Source organism: Oncorhynchus kisutch, unplaced genomic scaffold, assembly GCF_002021735.2.
Source record: "Oncorhynchus kisutch isolate 150728-3 unplaced genomic scaffold, Okis_V2 scaffold4059, whole genome shotgun sequence".
NCBI lineage: Eukaryota > Metazoa > Chordata > Actinopteri > Salmoniformes > Salmonidae > Oncorhynchus > Oncorhynchus kisutch.
In genome coordinates this window covers 24,396-36,976 of record NW_022266004.1, presented here as the reverse complement: position 1 = coordinate 36,976, position 12,581 = coordinate 24,396, and the positions used below count along the sequence as shown (strand labels likewise).

Here is a 12,581-nt window from a genome sequence, read left to right as displayed (position 1 = left end):
TACCTTCTGCAAACAGTACGAACTGATAGAAGCAGTAAAAATAATGTGTACTGGATAGCACTGAGAGACGCAAATTCAATTTAGCTTTCTAATTTCTGCTTGCGTTTCATAAAAAAAAAATCTGGTTAGCAGAGGATGGTTTCGATCCATCGACCTCTGGGTTATGGGCCCAGCACGCTTCCGCTGCGCCACTCTGCTCTCAGCCACTTCAGAAAAGACTAGAACTCACAATCCATGGCTTAGGAGGCCAGTGTCTTAGGCCACTGGGGTACTGTGTAAACAGTATGACCTATACAAACTGTTGGAAGAGGTAAAAACAAATGTATAATGGCAATGAGACATGCCATGAAACGACAATTTTTTTTGTTTTTTTTGTTCGCACTTAAAATCTAAAAAGAAACTGTTTAGCAGAGGATGGTTTCGATCCATCGACCTCTGGGTTATGGGCCCAGCACGCTTCCGCTGCACCACTCTGCTTCCATCCACCCCAGATGGGACTTGAACCCACAATCCCTGGCTTAGGAGGCCAGTGCCTTATCCATTAGGCCACTGGGGCACTGTTTACCTTCTGCAAACAGTACGAACTGATAGAAGCAGTAAAAATAATGTGTACTGGATAGCACTGAGAGACGCAAATTCAATTTAGCTTTCTAATTTCTGCTTGCGTTTCATTAAAAAAAAATCTGGTTAGCAGAGGACGGTTTCGATCCATCGAGCTCTGGGTTATGGGCCCAGCACGCTTCCGCTGCGCCACTCTGCTCTCAGCCACTTCAGAAAAGACTAGAACTCACAATCCATGGCTTAGGAGGCCAGTGTCTTAGGCCACTGGGGCACTGTTTACCTTCTGCAAACAGTACGAACTGATAGAAGCAGTAAAAATAATGTGTACTGGATAGCACTGAGAGACGCAAATTCAATTTAGCTTTCTAATTTCTGCTTGCGTTTCATAAAAAAAAAATCTGGTTAGCAGAGGATGGTTTCGATCCATCGACCTCTGGGTTATGGGCCCAGCACGCTTCCGCTGCGCCACTCTGCTCTCAGCCACTTCAGAAAAGACTAGAACTCACAATCCATGGCTTAGGAGGCCAGTGTCTTAGGCCACTGGGGTACTGTGTAAACAGTATGACCTATACAAACTGTTGGAAGAGGTAAAAACAAATGTATAATGGCAATGAGACATGCCATGAAACGACAATTTTTTTTGTTTTTTTTGTTCGCACTTAAAATCTAAAAAGAAACTGTTTAGCAGAGGATGGTTTCGATCCATCGACCTCTGGGTTATGGGCCCAGCACGCTTCCGCTGCACCACTCTGCTTCCATCCACCCCAGATGGGACTTGAACCCACAATCCCTGGCTTAGGAGGCCAGTGCCTTATCCATTAGGCCACTGGGGCACTGTTTACCTTCTGCAAACAGTACGAACTGATAGAAGCAGTAAAAATAATGTGTACTGGATAGCACTGAGAGACGCAAATTCAATTTAGCTTTCTAATTTCTGCTTGCGTTTCATTAAAAAAAAATCTGGTTAGCAGAGGATGGTTTCGATCCATCGACCTCTGGGTTATGGGCCCAGCACGCTTCCGCTGCGCCACTCTGCTCTCAGCCACTTCAGAAAAGACTAGAACTCACAATCCATGGCTTAGGAGGCCAGTGTCTTAGGCCACTGGGGTACTGTGTAAACAGTATGACCTATACAAACTGTTGGAAGAGGTAAAAACAAATGTATAATGGCAATGAGACATGCCATGAAACGACAATTTTTTTTGTTTTTTTTGTTCGCACTTAAAATCTAAAAAGAAACTGTTTAGCAGAGGATGGTTTCGATCCATCGACCTCTGGGTTATGGGCCCAGCACGCTTCCGCTGCGCCACTCTGCTTCCATCCACCCCAGATGGGACTTGAACCCACAATCCCTGGCTTAGGAGGCCAGTGCCTTATCCATTAGGCCACTGGGGCACTGTTTACCTTCTGCAAACAGTACGAACTGATAGAAGCAGTAAAAATAATGTGTACTGGATAGCACTGAGAGACGCAAATTCAATTTAGCTTTCTAATTTCTGCTTGCGTTTCATTAAAAAAAAATCTGGTTAGCAGAGGACGGTTTCGATCCATCGAGCTCTGGGTTATGGGCCCAGCACGCTTCCGCTGCGCCACTCTGCTCTCAGCCACTTCAGAAAAGACTAGAACTCACAATCCATGGCTTAGGAGGCCAGTGTCTTAGGCCACTGGGGCACTGTTTACCTTCTGCAAACAGTACGAACTGATAGAAGCAGTAAAAATAATGTGTACTGGATAGCACTGAGAGACGCAAATTCAATTTAGCTTTCTAATTTCTGCTTGCGTTTCATAAAAAAAAAATCTGGTTAGCAGAGGATGGTTTCGATCCATCGACCTCTGGGTTATGGGCCCAGCACGCTTCCGCTGCGCCACTCTGCTCTCAGCCACTTCAGAAAAGACTAGAACTCACAATCCATGGCTTAGGAGGCCAGTGTCTTAGGCCACTGGGGTACTGTGTAAACAGTATGACCTATACAAACTGTTGGAAGAGGTAAAAACAAATGTATAATGGCAATGAGACATGCCATGAAACGACAATTTTTTTTGTTTTTTTTGTTCGCACTTAAAATCTAAAAAGAAACTGTTTAGCAGAGGATGGTTTCGATCCATCGACCTCTGGGTTATGGGCCCAGCACGCTTCCGCTGCACCACTCTGCTTCCATCCACCCCAGATGGGACTTGAACCCACAATCCCTGGCTTAGGAGGCCAGTGCCTTATCCATTAGGCCACTGGGGGCACTGTTTACCTTCTGCAAACAGTACGAACTGATAGAAGCAGTAAAAATAATGTGTACTGGATAGCACTGAGAGACGCAAATTCAATTTAGCTTTCTAATTTCTGCTTGCGTTTCATTAAAAAAAAATCTGGTTAGCAGAGGATGGTTTCGATCCATCGACCTCTGGGTTATGGGCCCAGCACGCTTCCGCTGCGCCACTCTGCTCTCAGCCACTTCAGAAAAGACTAGAACTCACAATCCATGGCTTAGGAGGCCAGTGTCTTAGGCCACTGGGGTACTGTGTAAACAGTATGACCTATACAAACTGTTGGAAGAGGTAAAAACAAATGTATAATGGCAATGAGACATGCCATGAAACGACAATTTTTTTTGTTTTTTTTGTTCGCACTTAAAATCTAAAAAGAAACTGTTTAGCAGAGGATGGTTTCGATCCATCGACCTCTGGGTTATGGGCCCAGCACGCTTCCGCTGCGCCACTCTGCTTCCATCCACCCCAGATGGGACTTGAACCCACAATCCCTGGCTTAGGAGGCCAGTGCCTTATCCATTAGGCCACTGGGGCACTGTTTACCTTCTGCAAACAGTACGAACTGATAGAAGCAGTAAAAATAATGTGTACTGGATAGCACTGAGAGACGCAAATTCAATTTAGCTTTCTAATTTCTGCTTGCGTTTCATTAAAAAAAAATCTGGTTAGCAGAGGATGGTTTCGATCCATCGACCTCTGGGTTATGGGCCCAGCACGCTTCCGCTGCGCCACTCTGCTCTCAGCCACTTCAGAAAAGACTAGAACTCACAATCCATGGCTTAGGAGGCCAGTGTCTTAGGCCACTGGGGTACTGTGTAAACAGTATGACCTATACAAACTGTTGGAAGAGGTAAAAACAAATGTATAATGGCAATGAGACATGCCATGAAACGACAATTTTTTTTGTTTTTTTTGTTCGCACTTAAAATCTAAAAAGAAACTGTTTAGCAGAGGATGGTTTCGATCCATCGACCTCTGGGTTATGGGCCCAGCACGCTTCCGCTGCACCACTCTGCTTCCATCCACCCCAGATGGGACTTGAACCCACAATCCCTGGCTTAGGAGGCCAGTGCCTTATCCATTAGGCCACTGGGGGCACTGTTTACCTTCTGCAAACAGTACGAACTGATAGAAGCAGTAAAAATAATGTGTACTGGATAGCACTGAGAGACGCAAATTCAATTTAGCTTTCTAATTTCTGCTTGCGTTTCATTAAAAAAAAATCTGGTTAGCAGAGGATGGTTTCGATCCATCGACCTCTGGGTTATGGGCCCAGCACGCTTCCGCTGCGCCACTCTGCTCTCAGCCACTTCAGAAAAGACTAGAACTCACAATTCATGGCTTAGGAGGCCAGTGTCTTAGGCCACTGGGGTACTGTGTAAACAGTATGACCTATACAAACTGTTGGAAGAGGTAAAAACAAATGTATAATGGCAATGAGACATGCCATGAAACGACAATTTTTTTTGTTTTTTTTGTTCGCACTTAAAATCTAAAAAGAAACTGTTTAGCAGAGGATGGTTTCGATCCATCGACCTCTGGGTTATGGGCCCAGCACGCTTCCGCTGCGCCACTCTGCTTCCATCCACCCCAGATGGGACTTGAACCCACAATCCCTGGCTTAGGAGGCCAGTGCCTTATCCATTAGGCCACTGGGGCACTGTTTACCTTCTGCAAACAGTACGAACTGATAGAAGCAGTAAAAATAATGTGTACTGGATAGCACTGAGAGACGCAAATTCAATTTAGCTTTCTAATTTCTGCTTGCGTTTCATTAAAAAAAAATCTGGTTAGCAGAGGACGGTTTCGATCCATCGAGCTCTGGGTTATGGGCCCAGCACGCTTCCGCTGCGCCACTCTGCTCTCAGCCACTTCAGAAAAGACTAGAACTCACAATCCATGGCTTAGGAGGCCAGTGTCTTAGGCCACTGGGGTACTGTGTAAACAGTATGACCTATACAAACTGTTGGAAGAGGTAAAAACAAATGTATAATGGCAATGAGACATGCCATGAAACGACAATTTTTTTTGTTTTTTTTGTTCGCACTTAAAATCTAAAAAGAAACTGTTTAGCAGAGGATGGTTTCGATCCATCGACCTCTGGGTTATGGGCCCAGCACGCTTCCGCTGCGCCACTCTGCTTCCATCCACCCCAGATGGGACTTGAACCCACAATCCCTGGCTTAGGAGGCCAGTGCCTTATCCATTAGGCCACTGGGGCACTGTTTACCTTCTGCAAACAGTACGAACTGATAGAAGCAGTAAAAATAATGTGTACTGGATAGCACTGAGAGACGCAAATTCAATTTAGCTTTCTAATTTCTGCTTGCGTTTCATTAAAAAAAAATCTGGTTAGCAGAGGACGGTTTCGATCCATCGAGCTCTGGGTTATGGGCCCAGCACGCTTCCGCTGCGCCACTCTGCTCTCAGCCACTTCAGAAAAGACTAGAACTCACAATCCATGGCTTAGGAGGCCAGTGTCTTAGGCCACTGGGGTACTGTGTAAACAGTATGACCTATACAAACTGTTGGAAGAGGTAAAAACAAATGTATAATGGCAATGAGACATGCCATGAAACGACAATTTTTTTTGTTTTTTTTGTTCGCACTTAAAATCTAAAAAGAAACTGTTTAGCAGAGGATGGTTTCGATCCATCGACCTCTGGGTTATGGGCCCAGCACGCTTCCGCTGCGCCACTCTGCTTCCATCCACCCCAGATGGGACTTGAACCCACAATCCCTGGCTTAGGAGGCCAGTGCTTTATCCATTAGGCCACTGGGGCACTGTTTACCTTCTGCAAACAGTACGAACTGATAGAAGCAGTAAAAATAATGTGTACTGGATAGCACTGAGAGACGCAAATTCAATTTAGCTTTCTAATTTCTGCTTGCGTTTCATTAAAAAAAAATCTGGTTAGCAGAGGATGGTTTCGAGCCATCGACCTCTGGGTTATGGGCCCAGCACGCTTCCGCTGCGCCACTCTGCTCTCAGCCACTTCAGAAAAGACTAGAACTCACAATCCATGGCTTAGGAGGCCAGTGTCTTAGGCCACTGGGGTACTGTGTAAACAGTATGACCTATACAAACTGTTGGAAGAGGTAAAAACAAATGTATAATGGCAATGAGACATGCCATGAAACGACAATTTTTTTTGTTTTTTTTGTTCGCACTTAAAATCTAAAAAGAAACTGTTTAGCAGAGGATGGTTTCGATCCATCGACCTCTGGGTTATGGGCCCAGCACGCTTCCGCTGCGCCACTCTGCTTCCATCCACACCAGATGGGACTTGAACCCACAATCCCTGGCTTAGGAGGCCAGTGCTTTATCCATTAGGCCACTGGGGCACTGTTTACCTTCTGCAAACAGTACGAACTGATAGAAGCAGTAAAAATAATGTGTACTGGATAGCACTGAGAGACGCAAATTCAATTTAGCTTTCTAATTTCTGCTTGCGTTTCATAAAAAAAAATCTGGTTAGCAGAGGATGGTTTCGATCCATCGACCTCTGGGTTATGGGCCCAGCACGCTTCCGCTGCGCCACTCTGCTCTCAGCCACTTCAGAAAAGACTAGAACTCACAATCCATGGCTTAGGAGGCCAGTGTCTTAGGCCACTGGGGTACTGTGTAAACAGTATGACCTATACAAACTGTTGGAAGAGGTAAAAACAAATGTATAATGGCAATGAGACATGCCATGAAACGACAATTTTTTTTGTTTTTTTTGTTCGCACTTAAAATCTAAAAAGAAACTGTTTAGCAGAGGATGGTTTCGATCCATCGACCTCTGGGTTATGGGCCCAGCACGCTTCCGCTGCGCCACTCTGCTTCCATCCACCCCAGATGGGACTTGAACCCACAATCCCTGGCTTAGGAGGCCAGTGCTTTATCCATTAGGCCACTGGGGCACTGTTTACCTTCTGCAAACAGTACGAACTGATAGAAGCAGTAAAAATAATGTGTACTGGATAGCACTGAGAGACGCAAATGAAATTTAGCTTTCTAATTTCTGCTTGCGTTTCATTTTTAAATAATCTGGTTAGCAGAGGATGGTTTCTATCCATCGACCTCTGGGTTATGGGCCCAGCACGCTTCCGCTGCGCCACTCTGCTCTCAGCCACTTCAGAAAAGACTAGAACTCACAATCCATGGCTTAGGAGGCCAGTGTCTTAGGCCACTGGGGTACTGTGTAAACAGTATGACCTATACAAACTGTTGGAAGAGGTAAAAACAAATGTATAATGGCAATGAGACATGCCATGAAACGACAATTTTTTTAGTTTTTTTTGTTCGCACTTAAAATCTAAAAAGAAACTGTTTAGCAGAGGTTGGTTTCGATCCATCGACCTCTGGGTTATGGGCCCAGCACGCTTCCGCTGCGCCACTCTGCTTCCATCCACCCCAGATGGGACTTGAACCCACAATCCCTGGATTAGGAGGCCAGTGCCTTATCCATTAGGCCACTGGGGCACTGTTTACCTTCTGCAAACAGTACGAACTGATAGAAGCAGTAAAAACAATGTGTACTGGATAGCACTGAGAGACGCAAATGAAATTTAGCTTTCTAATTTCTGCTTGCGTTTCATTTTTTTAAATAATCTGGTTAGCAGAGGATGGTTTCTATCCATCGACCTCTGGGTTATGGGCCCAGCACGCTTCCGCTGCGCCACTCTGCTCTCAGCCACTTCAGAAAAGACTAGAACTCACAATCCATGGCTTAGGAGGCCAGTGTCTAATGCCACTGGGGCACTGTTTACCTTCTGCAAACAGTACGAACTGATAGAAGCAGTAAAAATAATGTGTACTGGATAGCACTGAGAGACGCAAATGCAATTTAGCTTTCTAATTTCTGCTTGCGTTTCATTAAAAAAAAAATCTGGTTAGCAGAGGATGGTTTCGATCCATCGACCTCTGGGTTATGGGCCCAGCACGCTTCCGCTGCGCCACTCTGCTCTCAGCCACTTCAGAAAAGACTAGAACTCACAATCCATGGCTTAGGAGGCCAGTGTCTTAGGCCACTGGGGTACTGTGTAAACAGTATGACCTATACAAACTGTTGGAAGAGGTAAAAACAAATGTATAATGGCAATGAGACATGCCATGAAACGACAATTTTTTTAGTTTTTTTTGTTCGCACTTAAAATCTAAAAAGAAACTGTTTAGCAGAGGATGGTTTCGATCCATCGACCTCTGGGTTATGGGCCCAGCACGCTTCCGCTGCGCCACTCTGCTCTCAGCCACTTCAGAAAAGACTAGAACTCACAATCCATGGCTTAGGAGGCCAGTGTCTTAGGCCACTGGGGCACTGTTTACCTTCTGCAAACAGTACGAACTGATAGAAGCAGTAAAAATAATGTGTACTGGATAGCACTGAGAGACGCAAATTCAATTTAGCTTTCTAATTTCTGCTTGCGTTTCATAAAAAAAAAAATCTGGTTAGCAGAGGATGGTTTCGATCCATCGACCTCTGGGTTATGGGCCCAGCACGCTTCCGCTGCGCCACTCTGCTTCCATCCACCCCAGATGGGACTTGAACCCACAATCCCTGGCTTAGGAGGCCAGTGCCTTATCCATTAGGCCACTGGGGCACTGTTTACCTTCTGCAAACAGTACGAACTGATAGAAGCAGTAAAAACAATGTGTACTGGATAGCACTGAGAGACGCAAATGAAATTTAGCTTTCTAATTTCTGCTTGCGTTTCATTAAAAAAAAAATCTGGTTAGCAGAGGATGGTTTCGATCCATCGACCTCTGGGTTAGGGGCCCAGCACGCTTCCGCTGCGCCACTCTGCTCTCAGCCACTTCAGAAAAGACTAGAACTCACAATCCATGGCTTAGGAGGCCAGTGTCTTAGGCCACTGGGGTACTGTGTAAACAGTATGACCTATACAAACTATTGGAAGAGGTAAAAACAAATGTATAATGGCAATGAGACATGCCATGAAACGACAATTTTTTTTGTTTTTATTTGTTCGCACCTAAAATCTAAAAAGAAACTGTTTAGCAGAGGATGGTTTCGATCCATCGACCTCTGGGTTATGGGCCCAGCACGCTTCCGCTGCGCCACTCTGCTCTCAGCCACTTCAGAAAAGACTAGAACTCACAATCCATGGCTTAGGAGGCCAGTGTCTAATGCCACTGGGGCACTGTTTACCTTCTGCAAACAGTACGAACTGATAGAAGCAGTAAAAATAATGTGTACTGGATAGCACTGAGAGACGCAAATGCAATTTAGCTTTCTAATTTCTGCTTGCGTTTCATTAAAAAAAAAATCTGGTTAGCAGAGGATGGTTTCGATCCATCGACCTCTGGGTTATGGGCCCAGCACGCTTCCGCTGCGCCACTCTGCTCTCAGCCACTTCAGAAAAGACTAGAACTCACAATCCATGGCTTAGGAGGCCAGTGTCTTAGGCCACTGGGGTACTGTGTAAACAGTATGACCTATACAAACTGTTGGAAGAGGTAAAAACAAATGTATAATGGCAATGAGACATGCCATGAAACGACAATTTTTTTTGTTTTTTTTGTTCGCACTTAAAATCTAAAAAGAAACTGTTTAGCAGAGGATGGTTTCGATCCATCGACCTCTGGGTTATGGGCCCAGCACGCTTCCGCTGCGCCACTCTGCTCTCAGCCACTTCAGAAAAGACTAGAACTCACAATCCATGGCTTAGGAGGCCAGTGTCTTAGGCCACTGGGGTACTGTGTAAACAGTATGACCTATACAAACTGTTGGAAGAGGTAAAACAAATGTATAATGGCAATGAGACATGCCATGAAACGACAATTTTTTTAGTTTTTTTTGTTCGCACTTAAAATCTAAAAAGAAACTGTTTAGCAGAGGATGGTTTCGATCCATCGACCTCTGGGTTATGGGCCCAGCACGCTTCCGCTGCGCCACTCTGCTCTCAGCCACTTCAGAAAAGACTAGAACTCACAATCCATGGCTTAGGAGGCCAGTGTCTTAGGCCACTGGGGTACTGTGTAAACAGTATGACCTATACAAACTGTTGGAAGAGGTAAAAACAAATGTATAATGGCAATGAGACATGCCATGAAACGACAATTTTTTTAGTTTTTTTTGTTCGCACTTAAAATCTAAAAAGAAACTGTTTAGCAGAGGATGGTTTCGATCCATCGACCTCTGGGTTATGGGCCCAGCACGCTTCCGCTGCGCCACTCTGCTCTCAGCCACTTCAGAAAAGACTAGAACTCACAATCCATGGCTTAGGAGGCCAGTGTCTAATGCCACTGGGGCACTGTTTACCTTCTGCAAACAGTACGAACTGATAGAAGCAGTAAAAATAATGTGTACTGGATAGCACTGAGAGACGCAAATTCAATTTAGCTTTCTAATTTCTGCTTGCGTTTCATTAAAAAAAAAATCTGGTTAGCAGAGGATGGTTTCGATCCATCGACCTCTGGGTTATGGGCCCAGCACGCTTCCGCTGCGCCACTCTGCTCTCAGCCACTTCAGAAAAGACTAGAACTCACAATCCATGGCTTAGGAGGCCAGTGTCTTAGGCCACTGGGGTACTGTGTAAACAGTATGACCTATACAAACTGTTGGAAGAGGTAAAAACAAATGTATAATGGCAATGAGACATGCCATGAAACGACAATTTTTTTTGTTTTTTTTGTTCGCACTTAAAATCTAAAAAGAAACTGTTTAGCAGAGGATGGTTTCGATCCATCGACCTCTGGGTTATGGGCCCAGCACGCTTCCGCTGCGCCACTCTGCTCTCAGCCACTTCAGAAAAGACTAGAACTCACAATCCATGGCTTAGGAGGCCAGTGTCTTAGGCCACTGGGGTACTGTGTAAACAGTATGACCTATACAAACTGTTGGAAGAGGTAAAAACAAATGTATAATGGCAATGAGACATGCCATGAAACGACAATTTTTTTAGTTTTTTTTGTTCGCACTTAAAATCTAAAAAGAAACTGTTTAGCAGAGGATGGTTTCGATCCATCGACCTCTGGGTTATGGGCCCAGCACGCTTCCGCTGCGCCACTCTGCTCTCAGCCACTTCAGAAAAGACTAGAACTCACAATCCATGGCTTAGGAGGCCAGTGTCTTAGGCCACTGGGGTACTGTGTAAACAGTATGACCTATACAAACTGTTGGAAGAGGTAAAAACAAATGTATAATGGCAATGAGACATGCCATGAAACGACAATTTTTTTAGTTTTTTTTGTTCGCACTTAAAATCTAAAAAGAAACTGTTTAGCAGAGGATGGTTTCGATCCATCGACCTCTGGGTTATGGGCCCAGCACGCTTCCGCTGCGCCACTCTGCTCTCAGCCACTTCAGAAAAGACTAGAACTCACAATCCATGGCTTAGGAGGCCAGTGTCTAATGCCACTGGGGCACTGTTTACCTTCTGCAAACAGTACGAACTGATAGAAGCAGTAAAAATAATGTGTACTGGATAGCACTGAGAGACGCAAATGCAATTTAGCTTTCTAATTTCTGCTTGCGTTTCATTAAAAAAAAAATCTGGTTAGAAGAGGATGGTTTCGATCCATCGACCTCTGGGTTATGGGCCCAGCACGCTTCCGCTGCGCCACTCTGCTCTCAGCCACTTCAGAAAAGACTAGAACTCACAATCCATGGCTTAGGAGGCCAGTGTCTTAGGCCACTGGGGTACTGTGTAAACAGTATGACCTATACAAACTGTTGGAAGAGGTAAAAACAAATGTATAATGGCAATGAGACATGCCATGAAACGACAATTTTTTTTGTTTTTTTTGTTCGCACTTAAAATCTAAAAAGAAACTGTTTAGCATAGGATGGTTTCGATCCATCGACCTCTGGGTTATGGGCCCAGCACGCTTCCGCTGCGCCACTCTGCTCTCAGCCACTTCAGAAAAGACTAGAACTCACAATCCATGGCTTAGGAGGCCAGTGTCTTAGGCCACTGGGGTACTGTGTAAACAGTATGACCTATACAAACTGTTGGAAGAGGTAAAAACAAATGTATAATGGCAATGAGACATGCCATGAAACGACAATTTTTTTAGTTTTTTTTGTTCGCACTTAAAATCTAAAAAGAAACTGTTTAGCAGAGGATGGTTTCGATCCATCGACCTCTGGGTTATGGGCCCAGCACGCTTCCGCTGCGCCACTCTGCTCTCAGCCACTTCAGAAAAGACTAGAACTCACAATCCATGGCTTAGGAGGCCAGTGTCTTAGGCCACTGGGGTACTGTGTAAACAGTATGACCTATACAAACTGTTGGAAGAGGTAAAAACAAATGTATAATGGCAATGAGACATGCCATGAAACGACAATTTTTTTAGTTTTTTTTGTTCGCACTTAAAATCTAAAAAGAAACTGTTTAGCAGAGGTTGGTTTCGATCCATCGACCTCTGGGTTATGGGCCCAGCACGCTTCCGCTGCGCCACTCTGCTTCCATCCACCCCAGATGGGACTTGAACCCACAATCCCTGGCTTAGGAGGCCAGTGCCTTATCCATTAGGCCACTGGGGCACTGTTTACCTTCTGCAAACAGTACGAACTGATAGAAGCAGTAAAAACAATGTGTACTGGATAGCACTGAGAGACGCAAATGAAATTTAGCTTTCTAATTTCTGCTTGCGTTTCATTAAAAAAAAAATCTGGTTAGCAGAGGATGGTTTCGATCCATCGACCTCTGGGTTATGGGCCCAGCACGCTTCCGCTGCGCCACTCTGCTCTCAGCCACTTCAGAAAAGACTAGAACTCACAATCCATGGCTTAGGAGGCCAGTGTCTTAGG

General features: G+C 44.9%; 15 non-coding genes across 15 annotated transcripts; all 15 read right to left on the bottom strand.

The window, feature by feature from the left end:
• Positions 1–483: 483 nt before the first annotated feature.
• Positions 484–556, bottom strand: trnar-ccu (transfer RNA arginine (anticodon CCU)). The gene has a single exon. It is a non-coding gene; the product is annotated as a tRNA-Arg (tRNA).
• Positions 557–1,321: 765 nt separating this feature from the next.
• Positions 1,322–1,394, bottom strand: trnar-ccu (transfer RNA arginine (anticodon CCU)). The gene has a single exon. It is a non-coding gene; the product is annotated as a tRNA-Arg (tRNA).
• A 489-nt stretch (positions 1,395–1,883) lies between these two features.
• On the bottom strand, positions 1,884–1,956 carry trnar-ccu (transfer RNA arginine (anticodon CCU)). The gene has a single exon. It is a non-coding gene; the product is annotated as a tRNA-Arg (tRNA).
• A 765-nt stretch (positions 1,957–2,721) lies between these two features.
• trnar-ccu (transfer RNA arginine (anticodon CCU)) lies at positions 2,722–2,794 on the bottom strand. Its single transcript has one exon. It is a non-coding gene; the product is annotated as a tRNA-Arg (tRNA).
• A 490-nt stretch (positions 2,795–3,284) lies between these two features.
• trnar-ccu (transfer RNA arginine (anticodon CCU)) lies at positions 3,285–3,357 on the bottom strand. Its single transcript has one exon. It is a non-coding gene; the product is annotated as a tRNA-Arg (tRNA).
• A 489-nt stretch (positions 3,358–3,846) lies between these two features.
• trnar-ccu (transfer RNA arginine (anticodon CCU)) lies at positions 3,847–3,919 on the bottom strand. Its single transcript has one exon. It is a non-coding gene; the product is annotated as a tRNA-Arg (tRNA).
• A 490-nt stretch (positions 3,920–4,409) lies between these two features.
• On the bottom strand, positions 4,410–4,482 carry trnar-ccu (transfer RNA arginine (anticodon CCU)). The gene has a single exon. It is a non-coding gene; the product is annotated as a tRNA-Arg (tRNA).
• Positions 4,483–4,971: 489 nt separating this feature from the next.
• trnar-ccu (transfer RNA arginine (anticodon CCU)) lies at positions 4,972–5,044 on the bottom strand. The gene has a single exon. It is a non-coding gene; the product is annotated as a tRNA-Arg (tRNA).
• A 489-nt stretch (positions 5,045–5,533) lies between these two features.
• On the bottom strand, positions 5,534–5,606 carry trnar-ccu (transfer RNA arginine (anticodon CCU)). The gene has a single exon. It is a non-coding gene; the product is annotated as a tRNA-Arg (tRNA).
• A 489-nt stretch (positions 5,607–6,095) lies between these two features.
• trnar-ccu (transfer RNA arginine (anticodon CCU)) lies at positions 6,096–6,168 on the bottom strand. Its single transcript has one exon. It is a non-coding gene; the product is annotated as a tRNA-Arg (tRNA).
• A 488-nt stretch (positions 6,169–6,656) lies between these two features.
• trnar-ccu (transfer RNA arginine (anticodon CCU)) lies at positions 6,657–6,729 on the bottom strand. The gene has a single exon. It is a non-coding gene; the product is annotated as a tRNA-Arg (tRNA).
• Positions 6,730–7,218: 489 nt separating this feature from the next.
• Positions 7,219–7,291, bottom strand: trnar-ccu (transfer RNA arginine (anticodon CCU)). Its single transcript has one exon. It is a non-coding gene; the product is annotated as a tRNA-Arg (tRNA).
• Positions 7,292–8,336: 1,045 nt separating this feature from the next.
• On the bottom strand, positions 8,337–8,409 carry trnar-ccu (transfer RNA arginine (anticodon CCU)). Its single transcript has one exon. It is a non-coding gene; the product is annotated as a tRNA-Arg (tRNA).
• A 133-nt stretch (positions 8,410–8,542) lies between these two features.
• Positions 8,543–8,614, bottom strand: trnar-ccu (transfer RNA arginine (anticodon CCU)). Its single transcript has one exon. It is a non-coding gene; the product is annotated as a tRNA-Arg (tRNA).
• A 3,627-nt stretch (positions 8,615–12,241) lies between these two features.
• Positions 12,242–12,314, bottom strand: trnar-ccu (transfer RNA arginine (anticodon CCU)). Its single transcript has one exon. It is a non-coding gene; the product is annotated as a tRNA-Arg (tRNA).
• Between the last annotated feature and the right edge of the window lie 267 nt (positions 12,315–12,581).